The sequence below is a fragment of the Chanodichthys erythropterus genome, chromosome 14 (genome assembly GCF_024489055.1).
Source record: "Chanodichthys erythropterus isolate Z2021 chromosome 14, ASM2448905v1, whole genome shotgun sequence".
In the NCBI taxonomy this organism is placed as follows: domain Eukaryota; kingdom Metazoa; phylum Chordata; class Actinopteri; order Cypriniformes; family Xenocyprididae; genus Chanodichthys; species Chanodichthys erythropterus.
Window position 1 is genome coordinate 2,109,279 of NC_090234.1, and position 17,884 is coordinate 2,127,162.

Consider the following 17,884-nt stretch of genomic DNA (forward strand, 5'->3'; position numbering starts at 1 on the left):
CCAGTTCGCTGGTGGAGTTGGAGGGATTCTCTGTAATTCGAGCAGACAGAGGCGAGTCCTCGGGAAAGGACAGAGGAGGAGGCGTCTGTGTGTACGTGGTGCACACAATATACAGTGAGAGAAACCGGCTGTACACCTGATGCTGAATGCCTCTGCCTAAGTCTGAGGCCTTTTCCCAACAAACACACAACGTTGGCACAACGTAGCCAACCTTCTAACAACGTTTTAACAACGTGGCCATATATATATATATATAATTTATTTGCTGTCACATATATTACATGCTATTATAAATGCATACCTTTTGAAGAATAATTAGAATATCATATGCAGTTTTAATAAAGTTGAATTATATAACCTTGTATGTCATTTTTACTCTTCAAAGTGTACATTTGCAGGTGTTGATTATAATTGACTAATTTGTTGCCCATAAATAATAATAAGTATAAACATATAGTGATCTAATGTCGAGTGATTAAAAATTAACCACAAAATATAACACGCAGAATGGGAAATATTTATAATCTACCATTTAAAAAAAAACGTCGGAAAACGTCAGAACGTCGTGTCGCAGTTGCTCAAAGTTGCGCTATAACGTTGCTGCAGCCCCGAGGCGTCTTACAATTCCACGTTGTCACAACGTTGTAGACACGTAAACCGCAACGTTGCCATAGTAGAACTGTAACGTGCCACAGACGTTGCCACAACGTAAATGTGTTTGCTGGGTTTATCTTCCGAGGGAGTTTGGCAATGTTATTATGTGTATTGTGTATATCGCTCCTAATGGTAACGCATCCAGAGCTGCTTTAAGCATATCATATTGTATTCAAAAACAGCTACAGCGAACACCGGGAGCTCCGGTGTTTATCATGGGCAATTTTAATCAATGCAAGCTTGAGCCGTTTTTACCAGGCTTATGTAAAAAGGAAAATATGAAATTCCTTAAAAAGGAAATAATGGTGTTCCCTAATAATAAGCCCCACATAACAAAGGAAGTGAAAGCCTGCATTAATAGGAAAAAAAGCAGCTTTTATGAAGAAGGACCGGGCCGAGTTAAAAGTTGTACAAAGGGAACTGAATAAACTATTATGGGAAGCTAGGAAACGTAAAAAGGACTACACTGAACAAAACTTCTCGTCCTCGAATAATCAAAAACTGTGGAATTCTTTGAGAACCATTTCTAACATGGATTCTAAAGAACAACATCTCATTACAACTGATGATTTTAAGAGGGTAAATGAGTTAAACAATTTCTTTCTACGGTTTGATAATGCAGATCCTATTAAAGAATGTGAAGAGTTTTTACAAACTGTTGAATGTGCAGCGGAAGCTAGATTACTTGTGGACCCTCAAGAGGTCACCTCACTATTTCGTAAAATCTGCACTACGAAATCGACTGGGCCAGATGGTATCTCGGCTTATCTTTTGCGGGAATGTGCAGAAGAGTTAACCCCAGCATGGTGTCCAATCTTCCAGCAATCTCTAGACCATCATATCAGTCCCGGCGCCATGGGCGGGCATTGGGGGGCCTGGCCCGCCCTGTGAGTCACTAGTGCCCGGACAAGTCAACAACTCCACGTCCCACCAACCACCAGTCCTTGCTTTTTTTATCAATAGGCTACTGTCATCAAAAGTTATCGTTTTGTTTCATAACTACTGGATAAAAATGTGTTTGATCTGATTTAAAAAAATAAAATAAAATAAAATAAACGGATCTGATTGGTTTGTAAATATTGAGCGCGGAAATGTTTGGTTGTGTGCTAAGCATAGTGCTGCCGCTTAATGTTAGCGGTCATTTTTTAAACAACTGCTGAACTATCTCGTGTGACAGTGTCTGAGGATATACGGCGTTTCTTTAATCAAATACCACCAAAGTTGGCAGGAGAGATCAGCGAGGTAATGCTAGGCGAAAGCCCGAGTGTTGCTGTGAGACTGTGACATATCCAGCTGCAGACCCGCAGCACCGCAGTTTCAGAACCGCAGCCGCAGAGACTGACGCGCTTCTGCTGTGATATTTGTCTGAACTATTTTCGCTGCTAAAACAGAACAAAAACAGTCAATATTGCGTCTAAAATGTAAGTAAATTCATATTAATTACTTGTTTATAGAACTGCCATATGAAATCAGTGTCACATTTTCAGTCGTGATGGTATTATTCGGCACTCTTGGTCGTGTGATGTTGCTTAACTGTATCATATGTCATAAATATAAAAACTCCACATTTTAAATTTTTACTGCAGTATTCAGCCGCGCCTCGTCTGGGTGGGGCATAGCCCAACAAAATATTCATCCAGACTGAAATAATAATATATTGTAAATGTGTCCAGCATTCTGCAACAAATATTTTTCAGATTTTCTAGTCGTAAAGTGAGCAGGGTATATTAAAATATAGCGCAAGGATTCGGCAGGCATGAATCATGATAAGCGGGGCAGCCTGTCTCAGAGCCCTCCCAGCTCTACAGCGCCCCACAAATTTCCAATGTAAACCTATGATTTAAACCTGTGGTGAAAAATGGAACTGCAGCACCCATTTGAGCAGATTTCTGGCTGCCCCGCTTACTTCCAAGTGACGTTATGTCACGTAAACCTCGCTCCAGGTCAAGACAACATCAGTCCGTTTCACATATGTGTCTGTATCAGTCAGTAACTAGTTGGCATGTCTGTTCTTCCTATGTGGAGTAGCGTATTAAATAAATGAGAGATAAACCCTTTAGTTCATGTGAATAGCTTCTACATACAGTAGTTCTGTTGTGTTTGTTTTATGTTTTTCTGAGAATAGACATGACTTTTCTCTTCGCTGGAATTCCTACATACCTTGTAACATCTTAAAACAACATTCGTCATGCTGCGCTCATTTGTTTCGATTTCTCCTCGAGAGGCAGCGCGAGCGCCTCAACAGCGCAACATTTTGTTAGCGTCAGTACATTACATCAGCGGCAGCCTATATATTATTATGCACTATCGATAATATCGATATTATTATGCACTAAGCCACTTAGACTAAATGAATGCAGAATCATTATCGCATTTTGGTGATTCTCTAGTCATTTTTTGTTATTGGCGTTTTAATCAGGCCAGGCAAGTAAAATTCTCTTTCACTTGCCCCTTTAAAAAATCAACTTGTCCCGGGCAATGTCGAGCCCATGCGACGTGTGTTTAGTTCTTCCTCTTTTTTTTTTTTTTTTTTTTTTTTTTTTTGACCATTTAATTCATAATTAATGTTATTATGCAATAAGGTTGATCTCATTTGTGCCCCCCTGAAAAAAATGTAATGCCCGTCCGTGAATTTGTGTCTGGCGCCGGGTCTGCATCATATGGTCCCCTCGCTATGGAAAAAGACTATCACTTCCACTTTAAAGACTACTGTTCCTAAAAAATCTGGTGCTGTTGATAGTAATGACTTCAGACCAATTGCTATAACATCTATAATTATGAAATGCCTGGAGAAATATGTGATGTCCAGACTGAAATGTAATGTAAATTCACTGTTAGATCCATTACAGTTTGCTTATGGGGAGGGGAGGGGGACTGTTGATGCTATAAACACTGTCACACATCTGACTCTTCAACATTTAGAAACCTCTCATGCATATGCACGATTACTTTTTATAGATTTTAGCTCAGCTTTTAATATGCTTCAGCCACAGTTACTCCTAGCTAAGCTTGTTAATAGTAATGTTAACCTTTTTATTATTAAGTGGCTTTTTTCTTTTTTAACAAATCGTACTCAGTATGTAAAAGTAAATAATACACTTTCTGATATTAAATCTATGAGCATTGGTGCCCCTCAGGGTTGCGTTTGCTCTCCCATTTGTATACAAATGACTGCTCTAGTAGAAATAAGAATAATTATATTATTAAATACTCCGATGACACTGTAATTTTAAGTCTGTTAGGAAAAGATCAGGATACATCAGGTTATCAGTCTGAAATAGAGAATTTCGTGCAGTGGTGTAATGTAAATCATCTTATTATAAATGTCTCAAAAACTAAGGAAATTACAGTGTACGCTAAAGGATTAGGTGATTACAGTCCAGTAATCATTCATGATCATACCATCGAACAGGTGGATACCTAGAACAGGTATCTAGGCGTGGTCGCTGACTCTTCATTTACGTGGAAAGCCCACATTAACGATCTCTGCTCTAAGTTCCAGCAACGGCTGTATTTTTTAAGAAGACTTAGGTTGTTTGGTGTAAATCAGAGAATTATGCAATTATTTTATCAGGAAGTCTTAGGTAGTCCATTAAATTATGGGATGCAAGCATGGTATGGCAATCTTTCAGTTCAATTAAAATCGCAGCTTGCACGTCTTGTCGTCTTGTTAAAATTGCAATGAAAGTTACAGGGGTAAGAGAGTGACTTCAATTAATTTATGAATCATTAGTCCTTAAGAATGCACAGACAATAGTGAGTGATCCTAATCACAGGGTTCCCACGCTTCGTAGGTGCTTGAATTAAATTTGAAATAAATTTTGTTTAGAATGGTGTTATTTCAAAAATTGTTCTACAGTATATACGCTATCAAAGACGGGACGAAACGTTGCTTATGTTCGGGGGGGGAAAGAACTTTAGCGGGGGAAAAAACTTTAGCATGTAAGCTGATGCTCCGCCCTGCATGAACCGATGGAGAGCAGAGCTAATTAGGCCCAATGCCAGGGAAGTGCAAATTTGGTGATTCTTGGCTCGGTATCGATCTATATAAGAACTGGTTACTAAAAGTTCCAACAGATTTACATTTAGCAAGATGTTCAATTTGCAAGAAAAACATAATTGGATTCCATGGGGGAGTTGGCACTGAAGAGCCATGCAAAATGCGGAGGACATCAAAAGGCAATGAAGAGTCAAGCAAACGGTGAATAATCTAATACAGTTTAATATATGTTGTATTTAACAATAGCTAAACTTTTTTTTTAATTATATTCATTTTGAGAATGATTATGTTAGTTAATCTAGTCGTGTTCGTTAGGAGTCTGTGTGGATACAATGAAATGCTAGCCGGATAGCTAAACTTTAGCGAAAAATATAACACGTCCTCTTTAACTTACTACTACTAGAATGTTTGTTTTATGGTTTTTAAAAATATTGCTAGCAGTGAGTGTTTTCCGTCGCGGTCCTTCCCCTTAATATTCCCCTTAGTACTTTAGTACATACCCAGCTAACCAAAATACGTGACTGTTACGTAACTGCAACGTAATTTGGTGACCAAACTTTCGTCGTGGCGACGTGGCAACCGGAAAAGTGAAAGGTGCCTATACGTCGCCACAACGTAACTTTGTGACGTTGCCAGTTAGTAACTGCGACGTCGTGGCAACGTTGTGTATCAATAGTTGTGTGTTGGTCATCAGTTGGTAATTCTTATATTTATTTATTTTTCTATGGGCGGACATGCAGTAGTTTAACCTAATTTATGTCCTCATTTGCCCAAACTAATGTAAAGGCTATTCCAACAGCTGTGAACGATGAATGCAGACTCAAAATGAATTCAATTCATTTATTTTGAAAAACACACAGAACATGAACAAAACTCCAAATAAAAATAATAAAATACACTCAAACTATAAATAAAAACATATAGCCTACAGCGAAACATAAAATAAAAGCATTCAAGACGTTTTGCTCTCAGTATCATTATGCTAACGTAACATTTTGCTAACATATATTTCAGACGATCAAGGAAATCACAGAGGTAAAAATATTAACAAAAGTACTTAAGGTAGACTGTGGGTAATGGTACTTAACCAATCTGACGCAGTTGTTGAACTTTATTGATATAAAACTGACAAGAAACACGGAGAAACGTCGACGCTGTCCTCTCCAGCAGCTTGAATGTTTTCCCGGTTGCCATGGCAACTCTAACGGCCACCTGCACTAACGTAAACATAACAATAAAAAAAGGTTTTGCGTCTTTCCAAAGTTAACTTTATACATTTTTATAAAAGCCATTTATTCGTTGTCACCTCGGAAAAATAAATTCTTCTCTCAGAAAAATTAACTTTACACTCTTATCAACATACTGTGGGCACGCACGCACTCCATTTGTGGAGGCGCGCGCTGTATGTCACGTCACTATATATAAAAAGCAGTCATCCATACTCTGATTTGGTGAAAAGAAACATTTTTTTTTCTTAAGGGACATTTCAGTCTTGTGTCTGACATTTAATTACACGTTTTATATTGCAAATTCTGGTAATAATAACATATAAAGAATGTGTAAATGATGGTAATGAAATTACGAGCACATGACGTTGCTGTTACGTTGCCAGTAAGTCATGGAATTACCATTATATTACGAATAGAGGACGTATCTGGAACGTCCTTGGTAATCTTGTAACGTTAGGAGAACGTACTGACGACGTTGTGATATGGTAATTTGATGGTAATATTATTACGGGCATACAACGTTGTAGTTACGTTACTAGTAAGTCATGGAATTACCAATATATTACGAATAGAGGACGTATCTGGAACGTCCTTGGTAATCTTGTAACGTTAGGAGAACGTACTGACGACGTTGTGATATGGTAATTTGATGGTAATATTATTACGGGCATACAACGTTGTAGTTACGTTACTAGTAAGTCATGGAATTACCAATATATTACGAATAGAGGACGTATCTGGAACGTTCTTGGTAATCTTATAACGTTAGGAGAACGTACTGACGACGTTGTGAGATGGTAATCTTAAGGTAATGAAATTACTGGCATGCGACGTCGTAGTTACGTTGTCAGTTAGTAAGTCATGACATTACCAAAAAGTACGAATACATTACGTAACTGTTACGTCGTGTGTTAGCTGGGTACACTTGCTGTATCCGAAATGAACATTATTATTTATAAAAATAATAATGAACACAGCATATTATGTACAGGCAAGTAGAAGAGCCCAAAATATGAACATAATGCACGCTTTGAGTTCAATTCTGCGTGCCTGTATAAGATGTGTACTGAATTTGTTCTTATAATATTACTGTCTTTAATGCATTAAATTCACACTAAGTGTTTTCTTTATTACTGTTTTCTACGGGAGGAAAACGTGTGTATCAGCGTGCATCATTATATATTTAGTATATGTAGTCAGACCCGGCGCCAGACACAAATTCACGGACGGGCATTTCATTTTTTTCAGGGGGGCACAAGTGAGATCAACCTCATTGCATAAAAAAAACATTAATTATTAATTAAATGGACAAAAACGAGTAAGTCATAAAGATGCAGAGTCATAAAGATGGGAGCCTACTGAGCAATGAAAGAAAATTTTACTTGCCCAACCGGACAAGTAGACTAGCCTGTTTAAAACGCCAATAACAATTACCAAAATGCGATAATGATTCTGCATCATTTAGTCTAAATGGCGATCGATAGTGCATACTATATATAATGTATAATGTAATGACGCTAACAAGGTTCTCTCGAGGAGAAATCGAAACAAATGAGCGCAGCAAACACAAAGTGAGTTAAACTCAGTTAATATACTGCGGTAAAAATAAACAAATGTGGAGTTTTTATAACATGATACATTAAGCAACGTCACACGACCAAGAGTGCCGAATAGCATCACGATTGAAAATGTGACACTCATTTCATATGACAGTTAACTAAACAAGTAATTAATATTAAGTCACTTACATTTTAGATGCAATATTGACTGTTTTTGTTGTTTCAGCAGCGAAAAATAGTTCAAAGCTCACAGCAGAACCATAATGCGTCAGTCTCACAGCAGCACTCAACCGTGTTTTCATTACTGAATGATTCAGCGTTTTGAACGAATCGGTTGAGTCAAAGATTCAATGACCCATTCACAAACAACTGCCTCATTCTTGATGAATCAGCGGTTTGAATAAATGACTCAGTGACTCGCTTAATAAGACCGCTTATCACCTGCCGCCACCTACTGGCGGTTTAGTTTGTTTAAAAGTGTCATTCTTTCCTACATTTATTTGTATATTCAAAAAAATATTTAAAACAATCTCAGTTGCAATGTGTAAATTATTTAGTGTAAATTATTCAATTTGATTAGTAACAGCTGTCTTATTCTAATTTAATTTATTGATCAAAATTAAGGATTTAAAATTAAAGATGAAGCATATATTTAAAAAAATGCTCTTTATAAAGGTAAAAATATCACAAATATACATATTTAACTATGTCAAAGCTGATTGAACTCTGATGAGAATATTGCTTCATAATCAATTATATAAGAACACAGTTGTCACAATGTCAAGCCCTGACACATTTTATTTATGTATTCATTGTTACCGTCAATATCTTTGTTACATTTTGTTTTTTAAAAGGCAGGGACTTTATAAAATAGTTAAATATAAGCAACTCACCACTCCAACAAGTTTTAAACAAATAATAATAAAAAATAATATAAAACTATGTCTACTCAAAGTGCTATTTTCTATTGCATATAACCAAATCATATGTTTTATTTCATTTTTCACAATGTCTAGACAAGGACCTGCATAAAATAAAATAGGCTTAGCCTACTCATCACATTAGTAGAGCGGTAGGCGACGTTGTGCGACAGAGTGGAATCTTCTTAAAACAATGTCCTTCCACTCCCCCCGGAACTTTTTGGTTAGGTCCTTTTCAAATGCCAACTTAATTAAATTGGCCTTGCGTCGATGAAGCATGCTAAGGCGATGCTCTGTAAGGACGTTCTTTAATATGGAAAAAGAGTTTTCACAGAGTGCTGTGCTTGCACCAAAGGTCAAAGCATGTTTGAGCGCCGTGATCACGCTTGGCATTGCTTCGAGAGGTTTCTGAAAGTGTTGCAGAACTTTTTTCATTGTCCATTTACCCCCGTCGGCTGGAAATGAGTCCTTCATTTGCACGCTTAGGAATTGGTGAGCCACTGTGTATTCAGATTCCACAATGGTTGTATTAGTAAGGTCCAGTAAAGGTTTCACTTTGGACACATCCAAGAAAGTAGAATCCTCTGGGTCCAGAGATCTGAGTGCATCCATCAGCACACAATTACGTTCCCCAAAGCGTTCCTTCATTTCCCCACAAACTGCATCGATACAACTGAAATACAACCTGCGTAGCTCTGTGTCATTGCTGAGATCTTCATATATAATTCTTTCCTCAACTGCATACATAGCGAAGGATGTGTTTAGTGTGCATCCTCTCTTATTTGGCACAGGCTCTATTGTTGCATCCTTGCAACGCTTCAAGAGTGTCACAAATTCCGTCTCAGAACGGAGATTTTCAATACATGCACATGCTGAATTTACAAGTTGCACACCTGTTAACAGATCCATGTCTTCTGCCTGTAGCATCAGATTAGGGGGGTCGAGATACGATAAGATTTTGTGCACCATCTCTGCAATGCACCTAAAGCTGGGTTCAGACATGGCCCGTAGTAAACCTTCTGCTTCAACTCGCACATCTGCTCCATAGGATAGGCTGCTGTTGATTTCTCGGAGCAGTATGGTTAGGTCATCAAATGATCTCAGAATAACGGAGACTGTGCCAAAATGACCAGTCCAGCGTTGGTCTAGGAGGCGCTTCAATGTCTCTCCCTTGTAGAGAATGGCAACGGTAGGCTTTCTGCAGAATTTGTAGAGCATGTTACATATAGTGAAAAAGTCCACCAAGGCCTGCTCTGCTGCCAACGCATGGGTAACCACCAAATGTAATTGGTGGTTGAAACAGTGGACATAGGGTATATCTCGGTGCAATTTTTGTTGGAGACGTTTTTGCACCCCTCCATGTTTACCTGACATCAGGGAGGCGCCGTCATACACCTGACTGATGATTTTCCCAGAATTCAGTCCTGCTTTTGTTAATTCTTCAATGATCGTGTCAGTCAGTGTTTCTGCGTCTCCCTGGTCAGCGGTGGCAATTGTCAGAAGACGTTCAGTTGGCTCATTCAGTTCATTCACAAAACGCACAACTATCGAAATATTCTCTCTTCCTGTCGGGTCTCGAGTTCCATCTACTTTTATCGTATAAAATGACTCGCCAACCTCTTTCACTATGTGCTCTGTGACCAAAGTACTCATAATCTCTATCAAACTCATGGCTAGTATACCTAGCATTGTGTGGGATAGTCTGCGCTATCTTGGCCAACACAGCATCTTTCCTCAAAGTATATTCAAATAAGGATAAAAATAATCTGCATCCTTCTTCAGCCATACAATCAAAAGCATCATGGTCACCTCTAAAAGGTTCACTGCAAGGAACTCGACAACATCGATTACTGATGATAAGTAGTATCTGTTGCATTCCAAATGTTCTGCATTGATTAAAGTTGTGATTTCTTTACCGGTCTGAATCCGTCTCTCCTTGTCCCTCCACATAGCTTCACAAGTCTGATGTTCTCTTGACGATGAATGTTTATTAAGTCCTTTCCCAGTTTCCACTGCATGCTTCCAGTCGCAAAATCCAATAATCGTAAATGTTGTGTCTGTGGCAGAGGGCGCTCGAAACGTTCTGCATGGGTAGCAGAATGCAGCATCTGCATGAATAGAGTATTCCAGCCAGTCTCTGCTTCTATACCAGGCGCTGTTAAATGATCTTTTTTTTCCTGAGAAAACACGTGCAGGAAAGTTTTTTTTAAGATTACTTGATTGGGTTTCTCAACTCCGAGATCCCCTGGTGCTGCCACCTGTGACGACCCTTGCTTGAGGCCTTGGCAACTGGAAACGCTGGCCTCTGCACTGTCGGGAGTTGAATCAACGTCTCGCGAACTGCGACACCCAGGGCTTTCACCTAACGTTACATCGCTGCTGCTCTCTCCTGCCAACTTTGGTGGTTTTTGATTAAAGAAACGCCGTATATCCATATCACTGCTACACGAGATCGCTCATCATTTTTTAAATTACAACTAACGTTAAGCGGTAGCGCTATGCTTAGCAAAGCAAACAACCAAATATTTCCTCGCTCACTATCGACAAACCAAATACGTTTAAAATTATTTTTTTTTAAAATCAGACCAAACACATTTTTATTTTTATTCATGAGTTATGTATATACAAAACGATAACTTTTGTTAACAGCAGCCTATTGATAAAAAAATAAATAAAAATAAATTGTGCAAACAAGCAAGGAAGGACGGTGAAGGGAGACAGCAGGCTCGTCCAGGGCGGGCACTAATGACTCACAGGGCGGGCCAGACCATGGCGCCGGGACTGTATGTATCTCAAACTTTCCCGCGAGTAGCGTTTTGCGCTCAGATAGACGACAGTGGGCGTATAGCGCCCTCAGGTGACCGTTGATTATACTGCATGAATGCAAAATGTATTTATAATATTATCTCCATATTTTACTGTTTTTAATCAAATAATAATTCATAAAAAGGAAAACTAAATCTCTCATACATTCTATCAGCCCTCTTTCCTCATTGTATTTAAAAAAATAATCATATGCACCTTACATTTTTTTTTTTTTTTTTTTTTAATTTAGTTTTCAGTATATGCTTTAATGTTACTGCAGTATTGATGGACAGTAGGACTTTATTACTGTTTAGACTGGCAGTAACAAACCGTTCTTTAGTGTCTTTATTGTGACCATATTTCTTTGGAAAGTATTATAGTTTAATTACTGTTCCAAATGAGTTTTGACTAATAACCTTTACACACACACACACACACACACACACAATTTTTTTTATTGTTAGGTGACATTGACAGAGTCTTTATACATATACCCCCAGTTTCACAGGCAAGGCTTAAACTTAGTCCCAGACTAAAATGCACTTTTGAGCTGTTTTAACTGAAAGCAGTTTGCAATGACAGACATTAAAATATGTCAGTGCCACTGCTTTGTCTCAAGATGCACATCAGTAAAAATGTTTTTTTCTAAGCCATGTTTTTAAAAGCTACTTTTATAGGCCTCAGTGTTTTAGAACAACTTTAGATCTTAAGTTAGTAACAGCATCGCAACGAGTCTCTCAACCGAATGACACAATCAAAACAGTGTGACTTTCATGTCCGATTTTGGAATGGTGATCAGGTTCAGACACAATTTTTTGATATTGAGTTCATGGGGCATGCCAGAGCAGATGATCTCAAATTGGCCTTTGAGAAAGGCACTGAGGCACTGTCAAAGAAAAACATGTTGCAAATATCCATGGATGGACCAAATGTAAATTGGTCCTTTTACAAGAAGGTGGAACAGTCACTTGAAGATGAATATGGATTGAACCTCTTGAATTTGGGCAGTTGTGGTGTGCATATCGTGAATGGGGCTTTTCAGAAAGGACTTTCATCAACAGGTTGGAGGATTGATGGTTTTCTACGTGCCATATATCAGCTCCTACATGACTGCCCTGCCCTTGGTTATGTCACCAACAGGATCCTAAAGGAGTTGAGGGCAAAGCAAAAGGTTGGTGCAGGCACCATTATGGATTTCAGGCGGTCCTGCAGAGATGGTCTAGTTGCTATGGTTGACAAACTTCAACAGAAGTCTCCCCTGAAATACATATTGGTGAAAAATATGGGCTTCTTAGATCCTGTGAACCTGGCAAATGAAGAAACAGACCAGTTGAAGGGCATGCTACGAAGAACCCTTGCCTATCTGGTAGATCAAGGGAGGATCAACGAGCAGGACTGTGATGAAATTATTCAGCAGTATGCACATTTCCTTGATGATGTTGTGCAGAAAAACCATTCTGCATTTGCTGACTTCAACTCACTTTCCGATCGAGTAGACACTCTCCTGTATACCTGCATGTCCAAAGAAAAGGAGCTACAGAAACTCTGGAAAATGTGCCGTCAACTCCTGTTGCTGTCTCATGGGCAAGGGACAGTTGAGAGGGGGTTCTCTGTCAACCGAAAGATTGAAGTGGAGAACCTTGTAGAGGATACATACAGAGCTCAGAGAATGATTGTTGATCATCTCCGGATTGTAGGAGGAATTGAAAATGTGGCAGTTGACAAAGAACTTCTTCTATCTGTATTGTGTGCAAGACAAAGATACATAGCCAGTTTGGAGGAGAAGAAAAAGAAAGAAGAAACACAAGCAAAGAATCAAAAAAGAAAAGCACTGTTTGAAGAAATTGAGGAGCTTCAATCAAAGAAAAAAAGGCTGGAGAGTGACATGAAGGCTCTTGTTGAATCAGCTGACAAATATGCTTTGAAGGCTGAAAGTACGGGGCAAGTTACTCTGATAGCAAAATCAAACTCCCTGAGACATGGCGCTAAGGAGAAAAAAGTAGAACTTGAAAAGCTGGAAAAACAGCTTAGTGAAAAACAGTTACACTTTAAAAGCAAATAAGTTATAGAGAGTCCTATTTTTATTTCTTTTCTTTTTTTGTTGTTGCAGATTTGCACATGTATGAGGTTTAAAATGTTCCTGAGATATTTTTCAAAAAAATATTGCCAGAATAAGTTTTGAGCAGCTGCATTCCTCTAGCTCAAAGTTGACAAATGTGATTTACAATAAAAAGTGATTAACAAAATAATTTTGAATGGAGTTTATTTATTAATGACTTCGATGGTCTAAATTCAGGAAACCTACTCTTTTAAAATGTTATTACTAAAAAATTTTCAAGCAAAATATATTCAGATTTCTGAAATTGATTGCCCAAGCATTTTAATGAACAAAATGCAATCCTAGTTGGAAGGAAATAAATGTGTGTGAGTATATAGAAAAATGTATTTTACATAAGTAATTTGAAAAAACTAACTACTAGATTTAAAAAAATATATATATATCAGCATAATTTTGCACTTTTGGGCTTAAACGGACCCAAACCGAAAAGGTGTATTTTATAACCTATGTCTTCAATTTAAAGAAAAGTAAATGAAAAAAGAAACAAATATAACTAAAGACAACAAAAAAAAATGTGACAAATATGACAAAACGTCTTAACACATTTCCAAAATTTCTGTTTCATACTATGTACTTTTATAGAAATGTTTCTGTACCTCTTCCAGGTCAAAATGGATGCAAATGCAGTAGAAGGGATAAAATGTTAAGTAGCCTACTTTAAGAGGTCTTTTGTAATGCTACATATGCTGGGTTATGACTCTGATAGGTGCTTGATATAAAATAAATGGTGCTTGAAAAAGTCCTTGAAAGTCCTTGAATCTGGTGTTCATGAAAGAGCGGGAACCCTGTAATCATGTTTTATTCCCAATGTATCAACTTGTGCCATCAGGGAAACGTTATAGAGTCCCACTCTGTAAAAGCAGCCTTTACAAAAAATCATTTTTACCTGTATCTATTGATATTTTAAATAGTAAGATGTAATTATTATTATTATTATTATTATTATTATTATTATTTTCTTTCTTCTTTTTATTGTTTATTGTATGTTGTGTGTGTGTATTATTGCAGCTTTGAGTCCAAAACAAATTTCTTGAAAAAGGACAATAAAAGTATACTCTAACTCTAACTCTAATGCAAGTATATAACAGTTAGTTCAAACTTTGACCTGAGGAGGGCAGTAATACACTTAGCAGTGTCTACACTGCTGGAATTCAAATAGAGAAGAAGAAGAGAGCTAGTTCAAGATGAGCATTTATGGTTAAAACATATATAATTTTGTATTTTTTTTAGAAAATGACTGATGGTTTCTCTAGATAAGACTCTTATTCCTTGTCATGTAGAGCTCTTTGAAGCTGCACTGAAACTGACATTTGGACCTTCAGCCGTTTGGGCTCCATTGAAGTCCACTATATGGAGAAAAATCCTGGAATGTTTTCCTCAAAAACCTTAATTTCTTTTCAACCGAAGAAAGAAAGACATGAACATCTTGGATGACATGGGGGTGAGTAAATTATCAGGAAATTTTAATTTGAAAGTGAATTAATCCTTTAAAGACCCACTGGGGTGAAAATCAAGTTTTTAATGTTGTTTATATGTCTATGTGCTGTTTTTTATATGCTTTAAGACAAACCATGTGTAAATTCATCAGTCAGCAAGCTGAGTTTTTCTCCTTAAAGGGTTAGTTCACCCAAAACTGATAATAATGCCATTAAAGTGGAGGTATAATGCTATTTCATGCATTCTGACTTGTTTACACTGTTAAAGAGTTGGATTCTCATGATAAACATGGCCAAAGTTTCAAAACATGAGTTGGACGTATGACAGAGTTTTTCTGTGCCTCACGAACTTCGGGGTCTTTTTTTCGAGATTGGGCTCATGTGACGTCAACAGGGTTGGAATTCCTTGTACGGCCACTTCTCCAGGAAGAGCGTGCACACACGTCGACCAGAGCGAGAGAGCAAGATCACGCCCATCAACACTTCGTTCGGCTTTACGGAAGTCATCAGCAGCGCTGCACAGGACTTGCTCGAGAAAGATTTGTCACTTTGTTTTTAGACCTCAAAATCAACGATGTCACCAAAGAAGAGTGTTTTTGGTTGTGAGGGAAAGGTCCGTGTATCTTTTGGTCATTTGTTTTTTTGATTTAATATTGAAATCAGAATATGAAAAAATGTCTTTTTTTTCAAACAAAAACGAAAAACAAGAATTCAAACAACTTGAATATGCCGGTAACGCTGTATGGATACTGCAGAAAAGCAATATTGAACTGTTTAACATATTTTAATAGATATGTTTAGAAAAATTACATTTTGACATCACTGTTAAGAAACCTCAAACCTGAAAGATTCTGGGCTTTTGGAAAAACATTAGGGGCTCCAGCCCACCCCCAAGCTCTGCCCCTGATTAATACTCAATATTAATGAAATAAACTCAGCAAAAACAAAGTTATGACTGCTGCATGTTTTCTGTGCACTTCAATACTGGGGTGTATTCCAGAATGCTGGGTTAACTTACCATCAGATTAACCCTGAACTCTGGGTTGATTAACCCAAAGCCTGCTTACTCGGGGTATGTCGGTTCCAAAACAGTTAATCAACCTACTGCTAATAACCTTGAGTTAATGCGCGTGCACGGCGAACATATAAAGGCATTTTCAATGGACCGCCGAATTCAGGAGTCACCATGGAAACTAAGGGTGAAAAGTTACGTGCCGCGTACTTCTCCGAAGCGGAGTTAGAAGTTTTATGTTGGCTTATGAGGAGTTCAAGCCCATTATAATGAAAAAAAGCAATACAGCTGCATAAATACAGCAGCAACGACCCGGTCCTGCAGATTTGCCTTGTACAACATCAGGAAGATTAGACCCTTCCTATCGGAACATTCCACACAAACTCTTGTCCAAGCTCTTGTTCTATCCAGACTGGACTACTGTAATGCTCTCTTGGCTGGCCTTCCAGCATGCACTATCAAGCCTCTGCAACTGATCCAGAATGCTGCAGCAAGACTGGTCTTCAACGAACCGAAGAGAGCGCACGTCACTCCTCTCTTCGTCAGTCTGCATTGGCTGCCAGTAGCTGCTCGCATCCAATTCAAGGCTCTGATGTTTGCCTACAGAACGACCGCTGGCTCTGCACCGTTATACCTTAACTCACTACTTCAGACTTACGCGCCCTCCAGAAACTTGCGTTCTGCAAGTGAACGGCGCCTTGTAGTGCCATCACATAGGGGCACAAAATCACTCTCACGGACCTTCTCCGGGACTGTTCCTGGCTGGTGGAATGACCTACCACGCTCTATCCGAGCAGCTGAGTCTCTAGCCATTTTCAAAAAAATGCTAAAGACGTATCTTTTTCGTCAGCACTTGACCCAGTAGTAGTAGCACTTACCTTGACTAATATTCTTCTCCTATCTATTTGTGTATTTATTAAAAAAAAAAAAAAAAAAAAAAATCGCTACGAGCACTTTACTGTCATAACTGTGACTTCACACAGCACTTACATACTGTTGTTCTCATGTTGATTTGATTGATTCTACTACTCTCATTTGTAAGTCGCTTTGGATAAAAGCGTCTGCAAAATGACTAAATGTAAATGTAAATATGTGAGGGAAAGACAATTGGCTTGGAAAAAAATAACTGACAGAGTAAATGCGTAAGTTTTTTTATTACATTTTAAATATGCTTGCCTTTCTTTTGTTAATTTGCAAAGTTGAACAATTGTCTTTTTGAGCATGTGGCATGACTCGACAAGCATTTACTTTTCTCTACATCAGTTTCTTAAGAATACAGTGCAATGTATATTGACAAGAAATATTTAGGAAATATTTTTGTTTTATAAGGTGTAATCCTTCTGGAGCCAAAAGAACTCTTTCCCAAGTCAAAATGAAACACAAAAACATTCTCCAAAAATGTAATATTTTATTTTAACTGTTGTAAGATCAATGTCTTAAGTTACTTTTACAGTATTCTTCCTATATAGCTAATAGAAAGAAGGCTGAGTCCCGTCTAACTGGCAGGGGTCCACCTCCACCTCCTCTCACCCCATCTGAGGAGTTGGCTCTTTCACTTAATAAAGGTCGCCCTGTGGTCGATGGTATTCTAGAGGGCACTTCGTCAGACTTTGCTACCTCCCACAACAACGCAAGTGACTTGGTACAATGTAGGTATACCATATTAGTACTTATGATTATTTAGTCATACGTTTGGACAAAACGATCATTAACTCTTGTCATTAGGAAGAAGGCTAAATGCTTCCCAAATGCAGTCATTGTTTCACTTGTGCATTATGCACACATATTCTATTATACAGTAATCTGTTTTTTATTCTTGCATGTTCCTAATGCCTTTATTCAGTGTCTGTCATACTTTAGTAATTTACACATTGAGAATCTTTTTTTCTTGCAGTTGCTGATGGACGCATTGCATTATTGGATCCTCCTGAAACCACACAGTCTGTCACAATTGTTAGTGATGCATTTTAAGAACCAGTTGCTTTTAGATCTGTAAGGAACCCCGCATCGGCCCAAAAACGGAATCCAACGCGCCCGGGTGAAGGTTAACGCGTGTATGCCCTTTCAGCGTCTCCATTAAGTTCACTTAATTTCACTCGTTTAATCTGACTCCAATTTCAAATGATTCTTATTCTTAGGTTGTGCTTCCA